At 39.5% G+C, this 16,503-nt stretch overlaps 1 protein-coding gene and 1 long non-coding RNA gene across 8 annotated transcripts in view; both read right to left on the bottom strand.

The window, feature by feature from the left end:
• The window catches only part of nrxn2b (neurexin 2b), a 703,630-nt gene that overhangs the window by 542,262 nt on the left and 144,865 nt on the right, over positions 1-16,503 (bottom strand). The window lies entirely within an intron of this gene.
• Positions 10,441-11,001, bottom strand: LOC107836675 (uncharacterized). The gene is made up of 2 exons (XR_001662617.1): positions 10,848-11,001; positions 10,441-10,565 (listed from the first exon to the last, which is right to left on the bottom strand). It is a non-coding gene; the product is annotated as an uncharacterized LOC107836675 (long non-coding RNA).

Genomic DNA, 16,503 nt, shown 5'->3' with positions numbered 1-16,503 from the left:
CAGACCCCTGGTCCTTCACCGAGCGCAAACCGCAGAAAACGGTTTCATTTACCAAACATGTCTGACTGTTCCTTTTTACAGCCATCCCATGCAAATGGAGCACAACCTACCGGCCGTAATATCACTGCTGTCTAAAATCAAGTGCGATAACATTAGTGAGGCAGGGTGCTGGGGTTTTCATTGAAGAAGAAGAAGAAGAAGAAAAAAATACCTAAGCCACTTCTTTTCATAGTTTAACCCAAGCAAACTGAATCTAAAGTAGCGTTTGAGGCGGATGTTGACGCTGTCCCCATGCTACAAGTTAGAAAGCCCACTCTGACAGCAATCACCAACCGAACGGCTCAAATCACAGCACTATTGTTTGTCCGAAACCACAATCAGAGCCATATTGTTGGAAGCCATGCTCGACAAAAAGGGCCTGCGGTTCGGCAACACAATTAAACGCCCTAGGACAGTGAGCCGCAGCAGTCGCAACGCTGATAAAACGAATAAGAGTTTTGTGTGGAACAACAATGAAAGGCTCAAACTGAGGCGGCCTTGCTCAGAGCAGTTAAAAGTGGGAAGGACTCCGAAAACTCACAGAGTACAAGACAACATTCCACTATATGAGGAAGAACCAAAGTTATAAAAAAAAGGAGGAACAATTTTAATCTTTTCCAAGCAATAATAATCTTCAAACTATCTTCAGAAACATTCACAAAAAATACTATATTTCTAGTGTAAGTACACATCAGTGCTGCACGTAGAGATTCCTCATACAAGATGCATGGGTTGTGTAAAAACCCAACACTGCCTTTGTAATGGTGTGAGTTGCCAAAACAACAAAAAAGACCAATGTGAGGACAACAGTGCATTCACACCAAGTCCTTCAGTCCACTTTAACAAAACTCCAGTTTGTTTGCCGGGAACGTCTGGTTAGTTTGGGGAGATGTGTAACCCAACTTCAATCTGAACCAAAAAAGTGAACTTTGGTCCGTCTACAAACCTCGGTCTCAGTTTGTTTGAAGTAAACCGTAGCGTAGTTTCAATGTATATGTAAGTACCACGCAGACTGGAGATTGCTCCAAAAGCAAGAAGTGGGCCAACACACAGGGCATTCTGGGTAAATACAACCAAAACAAATGTGCTAGCAGGAGAAATATCTCGTGGTGTTTTACCAACAACAAAAGAGAAATCCTACACCAGCTGAAATCTGACAACACTCTATTGTTGTTTATATGTCCTGAAGAAGGAAGTTGGGTCACTGTCTTCTTCAGAGGTTTTTGTGTCGTTTTCTTCAATGGTTCTTGATGCAGTGATACCACAGGTGAGGAGGTGAACAGGTTACTCAAAGGGTTTGGTTTGTCTGACACAGTGCAATGTGAAAGAGAACAACAGCTGGAAATGTAAGAAATGTTGCAGTTTGGTTCCCAACAGAACCGATTGTACCGGACTATCAGGTGTGACAACATCCGTAGGGTGAGTAGTACATTTACTGGTGACTTAATACCTGGATGCCACACAGATACTGAGGTAAAAATAACACTAGCAATTATGAACACAGAAAAGAGGAAACATAAGATGAGAAAATATACTCAAACCAAGTAAGCTAAGCTCAAAGTCCAACAGATCGTGATAGGCTTGTCTTTTCATATCTATAAAATATTATAAAATATCAAAAAAATAAACAGGGATACTGGAAAACGAGCCAACAGAAAGAGTTATAAATAGCTTCAGGAGACATTTTGTTGTTGCTCAACAACTATGACGTCCTGTTAGGTGTTCAGGTTTAACGCTACCTGCCCAGTCAAAGTCCAACCTTCATCTCCTCTAGTTGCACCAGAACATTTAAAAAATGTTTAAGTGAACCTCTGATATCCCTCAGCCCAGCCTCTTTAACACACATCCTGTTTCGCAAATAAACATAAAGGATGAATAGCGGCGCCATCAGCCGGGATGCTGACACGTTGTTATTCCCAATCAGAGCAGAGGCTGCAGATCCAGGATGATTACAACCTGTTTACAGCTGTGATTATACAGGAACCAGCAGGGCTGAGTGTTTAAAGTAAACCTGGGACATCTTCATAAAAAAAAGAAAAAGACAAAAACATTTTCTTCAAAAAATTAAAGTATGTCAGCAAACACACAAATGCAAACAACTGCAAACAAAAATAAACCACATTTGAGTTTCATAACTGGTCATAAGATGAAATCCTCGGTCAGAATGTAAAACGGGTTTTAAAAAGTCTGATTTCTGATGTTCCTTAGAATGATGATACCCAGCAAAGACTTGATCTCATTTGTATTTCACTTTTACAACAGACTACTAGAGCCACGCGAAGAAAATAAAAATAAAATAAAATTGAGAAGTCACAGTATTATGAGAAGTTGTAGTATTAAGAGAATAAAGTTGAAATAACTTTTATGAGAAAAAAGTCAGAATGTTATGAGATTAGGTCATTGTATCGCAGGAATACAGTCACAAAGTTATAGTGTTACAAGAATAAAATCATAACATGAATATGTCATGAAGAATATGACTGTTAATTAAATATTGGCTATTTTTATCTTATAAAATTTTATTGCAGTGATATGGATTTATAATCGTGTTATTTCGACATTCTCGTAAAATGAATTCCTTCTTGTAATACAATGACTTGATTTTGTAATATGACTATATTCTTGTATGTTTAATTGTCATAAGGAGTGTTGGTTTGGTGGTGGTGAGGAGAGACGCTGAGACCCAGGTCATGGTGATGATGATGAGTTTAATGGAGAAAATGCTCACACAGTCCAAAACAGGCGGCACGGCAGAGAACTAGCACACAGCTAAACACCGGTAGCTACTGAACGACAGGACTGAAAACGAGAGCAGACACTAGCAGGACTATACAGTTCCACTGGCAAGAAAACAACATAAGACAAACTTAGCCATACGTAAGACAAGGACCTGACGAAGAACACAGACAACAGGTGAGACTAAATACACATGGGGTAATCAAGGGAATGAGACACACCTGGGAGACAATCAACGGGGAGGACAGGACAGAGACTCACATGGAAACAGAATCACACAGAAAAACTCAAAACACACAGAAACACAGAGGATGACATTAATATCATACTGTTACCACTTTCTTGTATTATTTCCAGTTTCTTCTGGTAATAGTATGAATATATCATAATATTTCAACTTTAATCTAGTAATATGACTATATTCTCAAACAAGTTTATTCATATTATTTCTTGAGTTATTTTGATTTTTTTTCTCATAATGCTGCATCTTTGTTCGACTTCTTCCTAGTAATATTATGACTTCATTCTCATACACGTTTATTCTGGAAATATATTATGTCTTTGTTCTTGTAATTTTTCATTAATTCCCATAATCCTATTGGCCTTTATGTGGCCTCAAACACTCAGTCGGTACATTTTGCCCAAATATTTTCCAGGAGCTTCAACGTGAAGTTGGAACGTTGATCTCTGAAGCAAACCTCATTGACTGTGGTGAAAAAGACGTCGATAGTACATAAACATTCAATTATTCCGACATTAAAATTCCACAATTCCTTTATTGCATGCATTACATGCCTCGCAGTGTATTGTGTGTGTGGTGGACAGCCAGCAGCGGCATTATGAAAGCAGCATCACCACCCACTCTGCAGGAGCGTGTTGTTGTGGTGAATAATGAAAGCACTGGCTGCCACTACAGGGAGAAGCTAACTGTCAAACCTGGCTCAGTGCAGTCTGATTAACTTCAGCTCTGATGCTATCTGACACTAATGGTGCCCACCATGTCTTAACATTTGCAGAAAAAATAATAATAATGAGGGGAGCCGCGCTGCACTAGTCCAACCGCAGCCACCGTCTAACACTGGTCGCCGTAATGCTGCAACAAAAGGCGAAAATTTCACTTGTTTTCTTCTTCGTTTTTGCAGCGCGCTCCTGCCACAAGGTTATTTCCATAAACTCTGCCTCGGGCGCCGTGCACCAACCCTTCTGAGAACAGGGGCTGCTGTCACTTCCAAAGCCTGTCAGAAATTGCCACATGCTTAGCAGTTTCTGGAAAAAAAAACAACAACAAACAAACCAACAAAACAGTCGGAGTGGAGAAACAGAAACTAAAATACCGGACTCCCTTCATTTATCAGGGCAAGAAAAAAAAAAAGATTTCTGCTCCCACACAAAGTTTTTCTGCACTGTGGCAGAGCAGAGCATCTGTCTACTTCAAGTAATATTCTGGACTGAAAGTTATTATCAACTTCAACATCAACTTTTACTTTACAAAGTTGGTGGAAAATACAGAATTTAGTTACTTAGTAATTTTAATGTTTAAAGAGGAAGTTTAATGTGCTTTCTCGGTGCAAAGTGCTTTTTTACAGCACAATATGGTAAATATGTTAACTTCAGTTGTTATAAAAATGCCAACTATATCAAACATGACTGAAGAGAAATTTTACTGCCTGATTTACTCCTTGAAATTGGGCCTCTGTCTCTTTAAGAAGCTCCTGCTCTTTCTGAAACCCCGCCTTCAGGATGTTGTCACAACATGGCAAATTTTTTTAGCAAAATTTTTACCAGCGTTGCACTGAACAGTATCTCCTAAAATGACCTCAGCAGATGTTCCACCAGGTGTTTCCTAATTGCTGCCGGCTAGTCTGAAGGACCTGAGTGAGGAAGTTGTGGGGGAGGGGCTGCTGTGTGAGGCGGAAGCTTAGAAACTACATATTTGAGGAGGACTTTTGTCCTTCAAGGCGGGGCTAGGGCCACCTTGGCGTTTTGCACAGCAGGATGGTTGCCATAGGAGATTAGAGGATTTCTCAAACATTCATGAAAGAATCAAAGCAACACTCCAGGTATGTTTCAAAGAAAGTTTCCAAAACATCAAATATTGAATATTTGATGCACTGAGTTCAAAATTTTAGTATTGTGACAATCCTAGTCCCTTGTTGAACACAAACCTATCAAAAATCACAATGTCTCAGACTCAAACTACATTTTTTTTACTGGTTCCACTAAAGTCTTCCATTAATAAAAATTTGATATTAATAAAGCGGCCATCACCCACACACTCTGTGTGTCTAATTCTTTATGAATTTTCGTAACGTCTGAGCTGTGGAGGGAGCCTGGAACGGTTCACTCCCACGCTGCTGGTGTGTGCAGATCGGCCTCTCACACACATCACAGCCTCTGTCTCGAAAACCTGAGGGCTGACGGTCGGTATGCTAGCTGAGTGTTTCACAACGGATCCGCTTGTATTCATCTGGAGCTTCTTAGCAGCGCAGACTTTAAAACATGTTAAAGGAACGGCAGGGATCAATGAAAATGATCCCTGCATGGCTGCATCCTCGGTCCGGATGAGTCAGCGCTCTGGAGGAGAGGAGACAGGCGGTTCTTAACTCCAAACACCAAAGCCTACCAGATTTTTTTTTTTTTTTGGGGGGGGGAGGGGAGAGGTGAGGGGAGTCTTTTGGAAAAGGTTCATTTAAATGCTTAAATCCAATGTAATTGAAAATATCACATTTACTTATTCCAAATGTTTTGCTACAGCCAGCTAGACGGCATTCATTCAAAAAATAATGTTAAACTTTAAGTGCAAAAATGTTACACTAGTTAAATTAATATTACGTATTACCTTTAGAGTGTACAGACAGGATAATCTTGAAAGAAAACCTGTTGGAAGTTGAAAAACATGCGAAAATACAAAGCAGTGTAACTTTTGAGCAGGACAGTAATTTTACCTTCGGATGATTTTTATGATCAAATTCTGCCGTTTGCACATTGAACTGATATTAAATTCACCCGAGGACTGTTATAACTGTTTTCAACTGCGATGTTCAACTTCAACTGGACAGATCAACACTCGTACACGCCCGCTGTATGCAGTAATGATGTTGAGCTGATCCAAGGAAATCTTTAACAAACTGCAGTCGCCTTTGGTTTTTCCCGGCAACACGTCAAACTGTTTTCAATTCCAGTCAGGGTGGCACTGGGGCCAAACAAAATGGAGCGATATTGCTGTCACCGGCTGTCAACCCTTTAATAACTGAGAGCTTCTTTTCTGTTCTCATATGCTGACAGGAATGCAGATATTACCTCTGCTGGTTTTATTGTCCCCTCTGTCTGATCTCCTCCTCTTGCCTCTCCCACCCTTAGTGCCACAGTCAAATAAGATAGCTCTTCTCCATCCTCAATTTTTTTATTTTTTTTATTTCTACCTCTCAGCACTCTTCTTTCCTGTTACTAAGCACTCAGGCTCTGCTGAGGCTCCTCTCTTTCCCCTCCTCCTGCCCCCTTCTTCTGATCTGCAAGGCTCCTCGTGTCTACTAAGTCACTCTAATCTTACAACATCAGCTCTGTAATGCACCTCATTATGAGTGGTGGGCATGGCAATCAGAGTTATAAACCCTCGCTCTCCTCCAAGCCTCATCTCTCTTAAATCCACTTTAATTCGAGCTCCGGAGTGCCGCAAACAGATTCCTGGAGGATGCTAAACTTATTCAAGGCCATGGCTCCAGGATCAGGCAGATTCCCACACACTCCCCACAGCTTCAGCCACACACACACACACGCGCACACGCACACACACACACACACGCACACACACACACACACAGCACAGGTTCATATGGTGCACGCCAATGCTGATGTTATTTAGTGGATTTCATGAAAATGTTGCTTATGTTTTAGAAGCAGATTTTCTGACTTCATACTGAAAATAGGGTGAGATCCTGCTGTGTAAGGTGTGAAAGTCTGCCCTGGATTCATGGAGATATGAGAATCAGCCACAAGCTACTGCTGCTGCTGTGAGCAGGTTATTTAACCACGGTTTAACTTAAAGGGACAGTATTATGTTAATTTCCAGGCAAATAGTGCCATTTTATAACTAAATCAAGTAACTATGTTAACTTCAGTTATAAAAGTACTGTATATATCAAATATGACTTGAAAGGAATTTGACATCATCATTTAAGGACTTGAAATTGGGCCTCTGTCTGTTTAAATACCTGTTCTTTCTGAAACTCTGTCTTCAGAAAGTCATCACAACAGCGCTCCTCTATTCACCCTTTAACAACATTTTTACCAACATTTTTCACCTCCTGTAATGAGCTCAACTGATGTTTCTCGTAGAGTTTGGTAATTGCTGTTGGCTAGTCTGAAGGAACAGAGTGGGGGAGAGGTGCTCCGTTAGGTGAAAACTTGGAAACTGCAGCTCAGAGGCAGAGCTTTGTTGGTAAATGTGGGGCTACGTCCAACCAGACGTTTAGCACAGCTGAATGGCTGCAAAGGGAGACTGAAGGATTTCTCAAACATGTATGAAAGAAGCGAGAAAAAAACTCAAAGGATGTTTTTGATGAGGGAATAAGATCATAACATGATGGAAAGCTCAGAAAATGTTATTTTACTTAATGCTTCCCCTTTAATGGTTACGTATACAGCATTTTTTATGCACCAATAAACTTTAAAAACCAAACAAATGATAAAGTAGAACTGCAAGCAGTTAACGGGTTCCAAACCCAACCCACCAAGTCGGCCCTTTGCCCCCCTCCTCCTGCATCTCACTGTTTTGCCTTCGCTTCAATGGAAAGGTCAAAGTTCATCAAAGGGCAACACAGAGACACACATGATAGGCCACCATGCACAAACACTTATACCTGAAGGTAGAAACTAGTTGATGTATATATCTTTTTTTCAGACTGTGGGAAGAAGCCAGAGAACCTCTGCATGAACAAAGAGAACATGGAGATTTCATGCAGAAAGACCTCAAGCCCAGATTCAAACCCACGACCCAATACGTTTCATATTGAAGGAAAAATAGCAGTGCGCAGTATAACAAGACAGGCTTGGTTTTTTTATATGTATATTTTTCAGTGTAAAAAATCCACTCACAATTCCTTTTTAAATATTGCAAGGTATGAAGTTCACCTTGGGTCCTTTTTCTGTTCTCTCCATAAACAGAATCTTGCAGCCATTGGACCTTTTTGCTTTTAAAAGCGTTCACTTAAGGCCTAACAACATACATTCTATTCCTGCCACACGGTGATAGATTAACCTTTACCTCAGGCCCTGGGGCTTTGTCCTATAGCACAGCAAACGCACTATTCTTCTTGGCTTGCAGACTATAGCAGCGCCGATAAAACTCAAGCTCTAGTAGTTCTCATAAATAATGTCCAAGCATAATTTATGATAGGTACACATTAGAGAATTAGTATAAGTAGAATAACTTACCAGCAAGCCTAAATAATTACTAGCTAATGAAGAATTTAGTATGTAGTATTTCAGAAAAAACAAAATCTTAGAGATCTACATTTATACTACAGTGAATAAAAGTCAAGAACATTGTAAATACAATTCCATTTTTTAAAAATCGCAAAATAGTCAAAATGTTTTTTTTTTCTTTTCAGTTTTATAATTTAACTTTTATTTACCAGGACAAAAGCCCATTGAGATTAAAATCCTCTTTTTCAAGAGAGTTCTGACCAAGAGGCAGCAACAAATACAGCAAAAAAAAAAAAGAAATTGCTAAGCCATAAAAAACACAGGTACATGTTATTGTATCGTCCTTCAAAGTTTTTAGTTTGGATTTAAAAGCACTAAACGAGATGAATTCAGCCAATCTAAGACTTTCTTGTAAGAAGTTCAAAGAAAAGGGAGCAGAGTGAACCACAGCCTTCTTACCCAATTCAGTTTGAGCAAACAGAGTGCAATCACTGAAATTATGATTGAAAAAAATCTCCACAGCTTTGTGATTTAGCTGAATTTCCATCGAGTTGAGCCGTTTGAGAAGCTGAAATACCTAGATGCAACGCTACTTGACAGTGTTGGCTATTGCTTGCAAGGCAGCCAATCCAGGATGGTGAGTTATTTTCACTGGCGCCGATTGGTTGTAGCGTCAAGAGCAAAAATCAGAAAGACGGCAAATGTTAGCTTCTGGAGGAGAGCAAAGATGGCTTCCACTGTGTGCATTAAGAGGTTCACACACATTAAGTTATAGTTGGCGCTTTAAAAGGGGCGGTTCTAAACATTTTTCGATGAGATCTGACCTATTCATTGTGGGTGGATGTGGTAACTCCACCAATACTGGACAGATCTACTGTACATACATAGTTTTTGTCATTGGGTTAATCTGTTCACATATGTTTTATTAGGTGTGTTCTGTTCTTAGATGGTGTGAATATTGTCTGAACGGATGCTTGGATGTCTCTGCTTGCTGTCTGACGGTGGCATCGCTGTAAGCAGATGTGACTGAATCAAAGAGACCCGACCTTCATACTGAGGTTGTTTATCACTTAACCACAATCCCAACAACGTTTCTACATCAGCAATCAGACAGCAACTGCTCAGGTGCAATCAATGAGTTCTTCTGATAGAAGACATGCTTTGACAAACAATGGATTTACCATCTTCTGTGCTGTAAACAAAAAAAAAGACAATGACTCCTGCAAACACACTCTGCCCTGCTAGAAACTGCTTTCAGTGCGCCATACTTTAGCTGAGCTCCAGATGAATTCTCCCTGCTAAGTGCATAACGCGTACATGTGCTGGTTCATGTCCTGACAGGTTGATTCATGAGCTTAATCCCTCCAATTGGGTTTCCTATCGATCAGTTCGACTGAGGGGCTTTTGCTGACCGTGGCCTGGGAGCCAGAGAGCAGTTATCGCTAAGATATACATACGGCAGCGGAGGAGTATTACAGTCAGGAATTAGTTACAGATTAAGTTTAATGCTCAACATTTCCATATGTTCCGCACATGTTCCATGTCCTATCTATACGTCTAAAGCAGGGGTCCCCAAACTTTTTCCTGTGAGGGCCACATAACTTGTCCCTTCTCTGGTGGGGGGCCGGAGTCAGTTTGTAACAGAAATGGTGCATAGGCACTCCTGCACGATTGCAGGAGTGCCTATGTAAAAATATATTGTTTTCCAGAAAGCACAATCAAATAACCCTCTCTGGATTCTTCACAGAACAAGTCAGGAAATAAATAATAACACTATTAATGAAATAAATAACCAAATAACCCTCTCTGGGTTCTTTACAGAAAAAATCCAGGAAGGATTGAAGTCCGTATTTTTCCCAACTATGAGCCTCACCGGACTATAAACCACAACCCCAAAGTTTTTTTTTTTAAAACCAGTAAACACACATATAAGCCTTTCCACAATGATGCAGCAGCAGCAGAGGGGAGCGGACAGCCAACATTTTAGTCATAACAGGTCAATTGAATATCACATTTAAATTACGTTAAACTGAACTGATTACGGTAGTTTCCGAATGGTAACTGTAACAGTAAAAGTGCTGATCCTTCGTGTCCTAGCATTTGCTAAATGAAAATGGGCGCTTTCTTCTTCTTCTTTAGATTTCAACAGCAGCTTGCATCCATTATTGTTGCACTACTGCCATCTACTGGATCCTAATGTCTATACCTCAAATTCTCATAATGATCCCAGTATTATTTAAAAATGATTCACTTTGTAATGGTCTCGCTATGGTGTCTTGTACCAAAACTAACCATCAGCCAAACTCATTTCACACGAGTCAGGATTAATTAGTTCTTCCTTTATTTCCATGTAGAATGGAGTGAAACTGTCAAAACACAAACAACTCAGGATGAGCTCAGAGCAGCTTACGTGTTTTACATTCAGTTACATACATTAGAAGTACATCTGATGCAACAGCTACTTCAGAATGCTATGAGCTGCAATGCTACGTAACGACCTGAGAAATCTTAGCAGCCTGCTAGTTGGCAATGACGTAGCACATAATCAAATCGCCCGCAGGTATTTCCAAAACTAATTCAATAAACAATTACTTCTTTTATCATATGTTAACATAAAGGCTCGTTTTGAAGTATAAGCTGCTACTTACAGGCATTGCTTCGAAGAACTCGACCTGGAATGCGGCATTCATAACAGACGCGTGTGTTCATCTGCTCTACCGCTAGCAAACAACCGTACTGAATAAATAACATAAAAGTGAAGTAGTTCCCTAAAAGTCCAACAGATGGCAGCAATGGGCCATGCAAAACAAAACACCCACAGTTTACAGGACAAATTTCCGGCTAAAGAGCCCCCAGGTGGTTGAAGAAAAATCCACGTATGAACCGGAAAATACAATATATGAAAAAAAATATCTGAATGCTCTCTGGTATTGTTCAGGGGGCCGGACCAAATGTGGAGGCGGGCCGGATCCGGCCCGCGGGCCGTAGTTTGGGGACCCCTGGTCTAAAGGGAGAAAAACAATCAATTACCCCGACTGATTCTTTTTGCTTAGTTCCAGTGCAACTTTTTGTTTGCCTACAGATTTTTTTTTACTGCTTCAGCATATTCCACTTTACTGATAGTTCGTATATACAATATACTGAATAACATCTTTTTCCATGTGATAAATTATTCTGTTTTCACATCTGGTCAGATCAGATATTTACTCGGTCTCATTCAGTTTGATAGAGACCGTCCAGCACTGGTTGTGCAAGATGGAGGATCTGAAATATTGCGTCTGTGAAGCGGCTGATTCTGCTGGAAGCTCAGTGTCTGTCATGATGATGGATGGTCAATCTGTATCGTTTATTTTTCCTTTAAGGTTTACACAGAGGCGAACACACAAGGCTTCACTATATGGAGGGATGAATCAGACAAGTACCAGCGGAGAGTTCAGTAACCAACTGTGCTAATGTTGCTTTGATCTGGTTAAAACAATGTCATATTTCACAAATAATAATAATGTAACAAGCTGTAATTTATATACCTCCAGATAATTTAGTAAAGACGTAATTTAACAAGAAGAATTTTACAGTCTGTGTTTTACCTTACCAAGTAAACACAGCTCATTCTGTTGCAACATCTCGGTTTCCGTGATGTGATTTGTTCACAACCCCAAAAATGCCAAATATCATTTTATAATCAAGTGATCTATTGAACATACTATACGAGGAACTGTGGTGGGAACACTTCCACTGATCTGCTAATTCTGAGTTAATTTTTCATCTAGCACTTGTGCCAACTTAGAAAACGTTTCCCCTAAATGAAGTGTTCTGGATAAATTCTAAAGCACTGATTTATTTGATTTATTTGACTGTTTTGTAAATCTTCAGTTGAATAAAATTAGACATCTGTGTTGAAGTTGTTAAGAGTTCTTCACACAGACATTTGCATTCATGCTCTAATTTTGAAGTGGATGAAAGACAGAGCAGTTGCTTTTCCTTTCATGTTTTTTTCTCTTTAAAAAAAAGAACATGAACATGTTTTATCTTGTTTTTATATCTCGTACAGAAACAAGATAAAACACGGACAGTTGAGAACCAGATATAAACATGAATGCAATATCCAACAGCTTTATGGAACATGTAAATTATAAAGTGAAAATTAAATTGGTGCTCAAGTCTTTCAAGGACAGATATAATTAGAATTCAAGCTAGTGCTTTAGCATTAGCTTCCGCAAAACAAGCTAATGCTAAATCCACTAACTAGTGCTTTAGCATTATTTAGTGGAACTAATATTTATCATTAATGACAAAGGGTTAGCACAGCTAGCTATTTAGTTAGTGATCCACGCCACTGATAAAAAAAGCATGTAAACCACTTTTTATGAGAAAATAAGTTACAACTGGATTTGCGTTTGACACCCAAGTTGACACTTAACTGGTCAGTGTTACTAAAGGAAGTCAGCTTCATCACTTTGTGTTGTTCTATCACAAAAAAATCCCACCCAAATAAATTACATCTTGTGGTTAAGTGACTAAATGGAGGATAAAGTCAGAGCAGCTCGTATGATATGGCAAGACATTGCGCTAATTAATGTCTGTTGTGTTCTCAGTAAGAATAATGAAAAAAAAAGCATGCTGGGAACTTGGAGAATAAACGCAGGCAAGTCACATTAGAGTAAAAAATTGAACGCTGTATGGAATTGTGATGACTTGCTGTAATTATCCGGCAGCAGCTGCTGGTAATAAGCTGAGGGTATTAGCAAAGGCTCCTTCTAAAACCATGGAGCTACAAGACACCAAGATCACTTCCACAGCCAGAACCAAGATTCCTGATCACATACTTCACCACACTTGGTGTTCCAGTGAAGTGTCAGCATCACATTGACCTTTTCTCAGCTCCATTCATGAAGGTAGAGTAACTTTGAGACGGCCATTTTGGACGAAACATCACCTCCAAAGGATAAAATGTTGATTAACGACAGAATGAAACGAGAAAGGGCACCAACTAAAAATACTAAAATGTCATGCACCAGTCATCCCTGTTTCTCAAAGCTGCTCTCCATCTTGTTCTGCATTCATGCACTCACACTGTGTGTTTTATCAAAAAGGGCTCCACACTGGAGCAAATGTGAATTAATGAATGAAGACACCGTCTTTAAAAACACTCATCTCCATTTTTTTAAAGCTGGCCCCGAGTTCCTCTTTGAAGAACTCCGATCAAATTACAGCTAATCAGTAAATAGAGGAAGTAAATCATCTCTGTGATGTAATCTCAAAGCAAGATAGAAAGATTAAGTTACTTTTTTTTTTTTTAGGCAAGGGAAATCAAATCTGAATGCTGGAGGTCTGCGCTACTTGTGTGTGATTTGAGGATAAGAGTTACAGACTGCTCATCGCTGTCTTTAAAATTACTTTGAGACTAATGGAAGCGGAGCCGGTTAATCTTCGCATGCTGGCCCCAATGTACATCTAGCAGCGCGTCGCATCTCTTATTCCTAGCATGCAGCCTCCGACGCTGCTCTGCTGAATACACTCGCCCCGGCCATCACACATTATCAGCTTGGCATCGTTTATAACAATCCAATGTAATTTCCAAGCAGTCAAGGTATTACGGTTTAATTTATTTGTTGGAGACGGGACCGGCATGAAATACAGAGGCAGTGGGAGTGAGTGATTGCCAAGACAGGAATTTCTCTAGACTCAAAATAAAAAAATAAAAAATAAAAAAAGAAGGCTACAGGGTTTGTCCAGACACAATCAGTGTTTAATATAGCTGCAAACAATCTCCTTATAATTTTGCATAAAAAAAAAAAACCCAGCATAATACAATTTATAAACAAAGCCACAGACAAACACTGGAAGATACATTCCTGCGTTGTAAAATGCAAGCTGTTTCCATTCTAGAGCTTCTAGTTCTATGCTAGTTTGTATTTTAAACATGTCATTTTATGGCATAAAATGTCAACCTATCTCTCTGCCGATAGGATTGTAGTGTCTATTTTTTTTGTTTACAATATATGTAACATCAGGAATTAAGTGTATCATGTTATATCAAATATGAGCTATTATTATTAAAAATAGATGCTTTCCTGTCCTGTTTGGTCAGGAATATGGGCACAATATCAATTTCCTTCTCCTTCGTTGCTTATCCCATTCCTCATTGGCTTCTTAATTTGCACCTAAAGAGCAGAACAGCAAGCCGCTAGCGGACGGTCAGTTAATTAAGTGGCTTTTATTAACACCACCTGGCTGCTGCTGACCCCGTTAACATCTATAGAAGCCATAAGGGTATAATTAGTCCCCCCCAACTCCTCCTCCAGCATTTTTTTTTTTAAAGTTTATTTTAAATAACTGCTAAAATGTTACTGATTTGAGTTGTATTTAATTCACTTTGGACCAATTTAATATAAGGTGGTTTTAATTAAAACCAAACCATTTTGCAAAATAAATAAAAAGAAAAAAAAAACAGTCAATTCAACCCAATCATAAATATTGGGTCATATCTATCAACCAATTTGATTCGATTTGTAATACAACTAAAATATATCATGCTAATCGTTACAAAAAACAGCTCACAGATTTGAGCTCTAGAATTGGCAGTGATCCTTTCTCCTGAGAAAGCATGTGGTGACAGTGGACAGTTCATCAGATTTAGCTCTTGACTCATAATGAGCATTAATATGTTGATAGAAGAACTTTACAGAAAGATTGTGTCCTTATTTTTCCCCAGTGACTATACCGCACCCACAGGACTCTGCAATCCTAGTAGAGATGTAAGAAAGCTTTTGAATAAATTCAGGTTTTCACATTTTACTTGCAGCAGCATAATCTCACACTGCTTTTCCTCTTGACAAATCCAACCAAATTGTGAAAAGAATGCCTTGGTTTCAAAACATAGCTGCAAAAAAGTAAAGTGAGAGTAAAAACCCTCCTGCTGCACTGCATCCAAAACAAGTGGAACTGTCAGAAAAAAACAACTTAAAAAAAATCTGATTAAAATGATTCAAACAACAACAAAACTGCTTCCAAGATGGATAAAATGAAGTAAGACGATGAGATCAAGCGCTCTCTTTGCTCTTCCAGGTAGTCGAGCAAAGGTAATTAATAAATTACTTCTTTTTTTTTCCCCTGGCTGCATTGCTTCATTAGATCAAATCTAGCGTGTTCAATTCTTCACATCGATGAGATTTCAGACTGCAAAAGCTGCATCCCCCGCCCCCCCACGCGTCCCTCCATGTTTGCAGACTCATTTAATGCTCTCTTAACCAACGCATTTTTAAGACACAACGAAGCATAAAACGACATTAATTGTGACTCAAATGGAGGCAATTGAGTGTCCATTAAACAGCAGCGAGCTAAACTGGTGCCCTGTAGTACGGAATGAGAGCCAGACATCGTGAGCAGTAATTATCTCAGGTAGCTATCTCATTACTGTCCTGCTCCTGGTACGTAGCTGTGGCCGCAGGCTCAGAGTTTTACCGTTAGCTTCTCGTTTTGTTGTTCTCCTCTGAAGCTGAGCCGTTTACCGCCGGCGAGACGCCTTAAGTCAAGGCTGCACTCCACAACGCTCCCACTGTCTTAAGTTAATCCCCGTCACTAGAATTGAACTTCTTGAGCTGCCAGGTGACTGCAAACCTTTTGAAGCGTGGTGTTTTATCGACGTAAAAGTTTTTATTATGAATTTAGGGGCAATTTTCCAAACAAAAACATCAATGAAACCCCCCCTTCTGATCGCAGACAATTACGTACCATCTGATGCTTTGTTTTGAATCTGAAGTAGTTGTTACTGACAGCGAACTAAAGGCTTAGACTGTCTTAAAACTTCAATGCTTACATTTGTTGCACAGCAGGGTGCAGTGTCTGAAAACGTTGGATTGCATTTCGATGCTGAAGTCTTTGTTAGTTCCACAATGAAACGGCTTAATGGGAAGGCGACAAAAGACTTAGAAAAGCCATTGTTTTCTTTAAGAGCTTGTAAAAGGGAACAAATGCCTTACTTAGTGTCACCCTCCGCCTATAACTTGTGCCACTCATCTCTCCTTTTATTCATTCAGAGTATAGTGGTGTGGCTCACTGAACAGCCTTCAGCTGTTTCACCAAAGGTCAATCACATCATAGCATCACCATAGGAAGACCTCCATCGGGTTCCAGAAGACTTAAAGATTCAGTATTCAGTTTTTAGCTCCTCTAATCTGGAACAAACTTCCAGAAAACTGAAAAACAGCTCAAACACCGAGTTCCTATAAATCAAGGTTAGAAACTCACCTGTTTGGAGTTGATTTTGATTCAGAATATGCGGAAAACTGATCAGTATATCTC

Source organism: Poecilia formosa, unplaced genomic scaffold (genome assembly GCF_000485575.1).
Source record: "Poecilia formosa unplaced genomic scaffold, Poecilia_formosa-5.1.2 Scaffold73, whole genome shotgun sequence".
NCBI classification, from domain to species: domain Eukaryota; kingdom Metazoa; phylum Chordata; class Actinopteri; order Cyprinodontiformes; family Poeciliidae; genus Poecilia; species Poecilia formosa.
The sequence above is the reverse complement of the archived record's forward strand: the minus strand, read 5'-3'. Positions and strand labels throughout refer to the sequence as shown.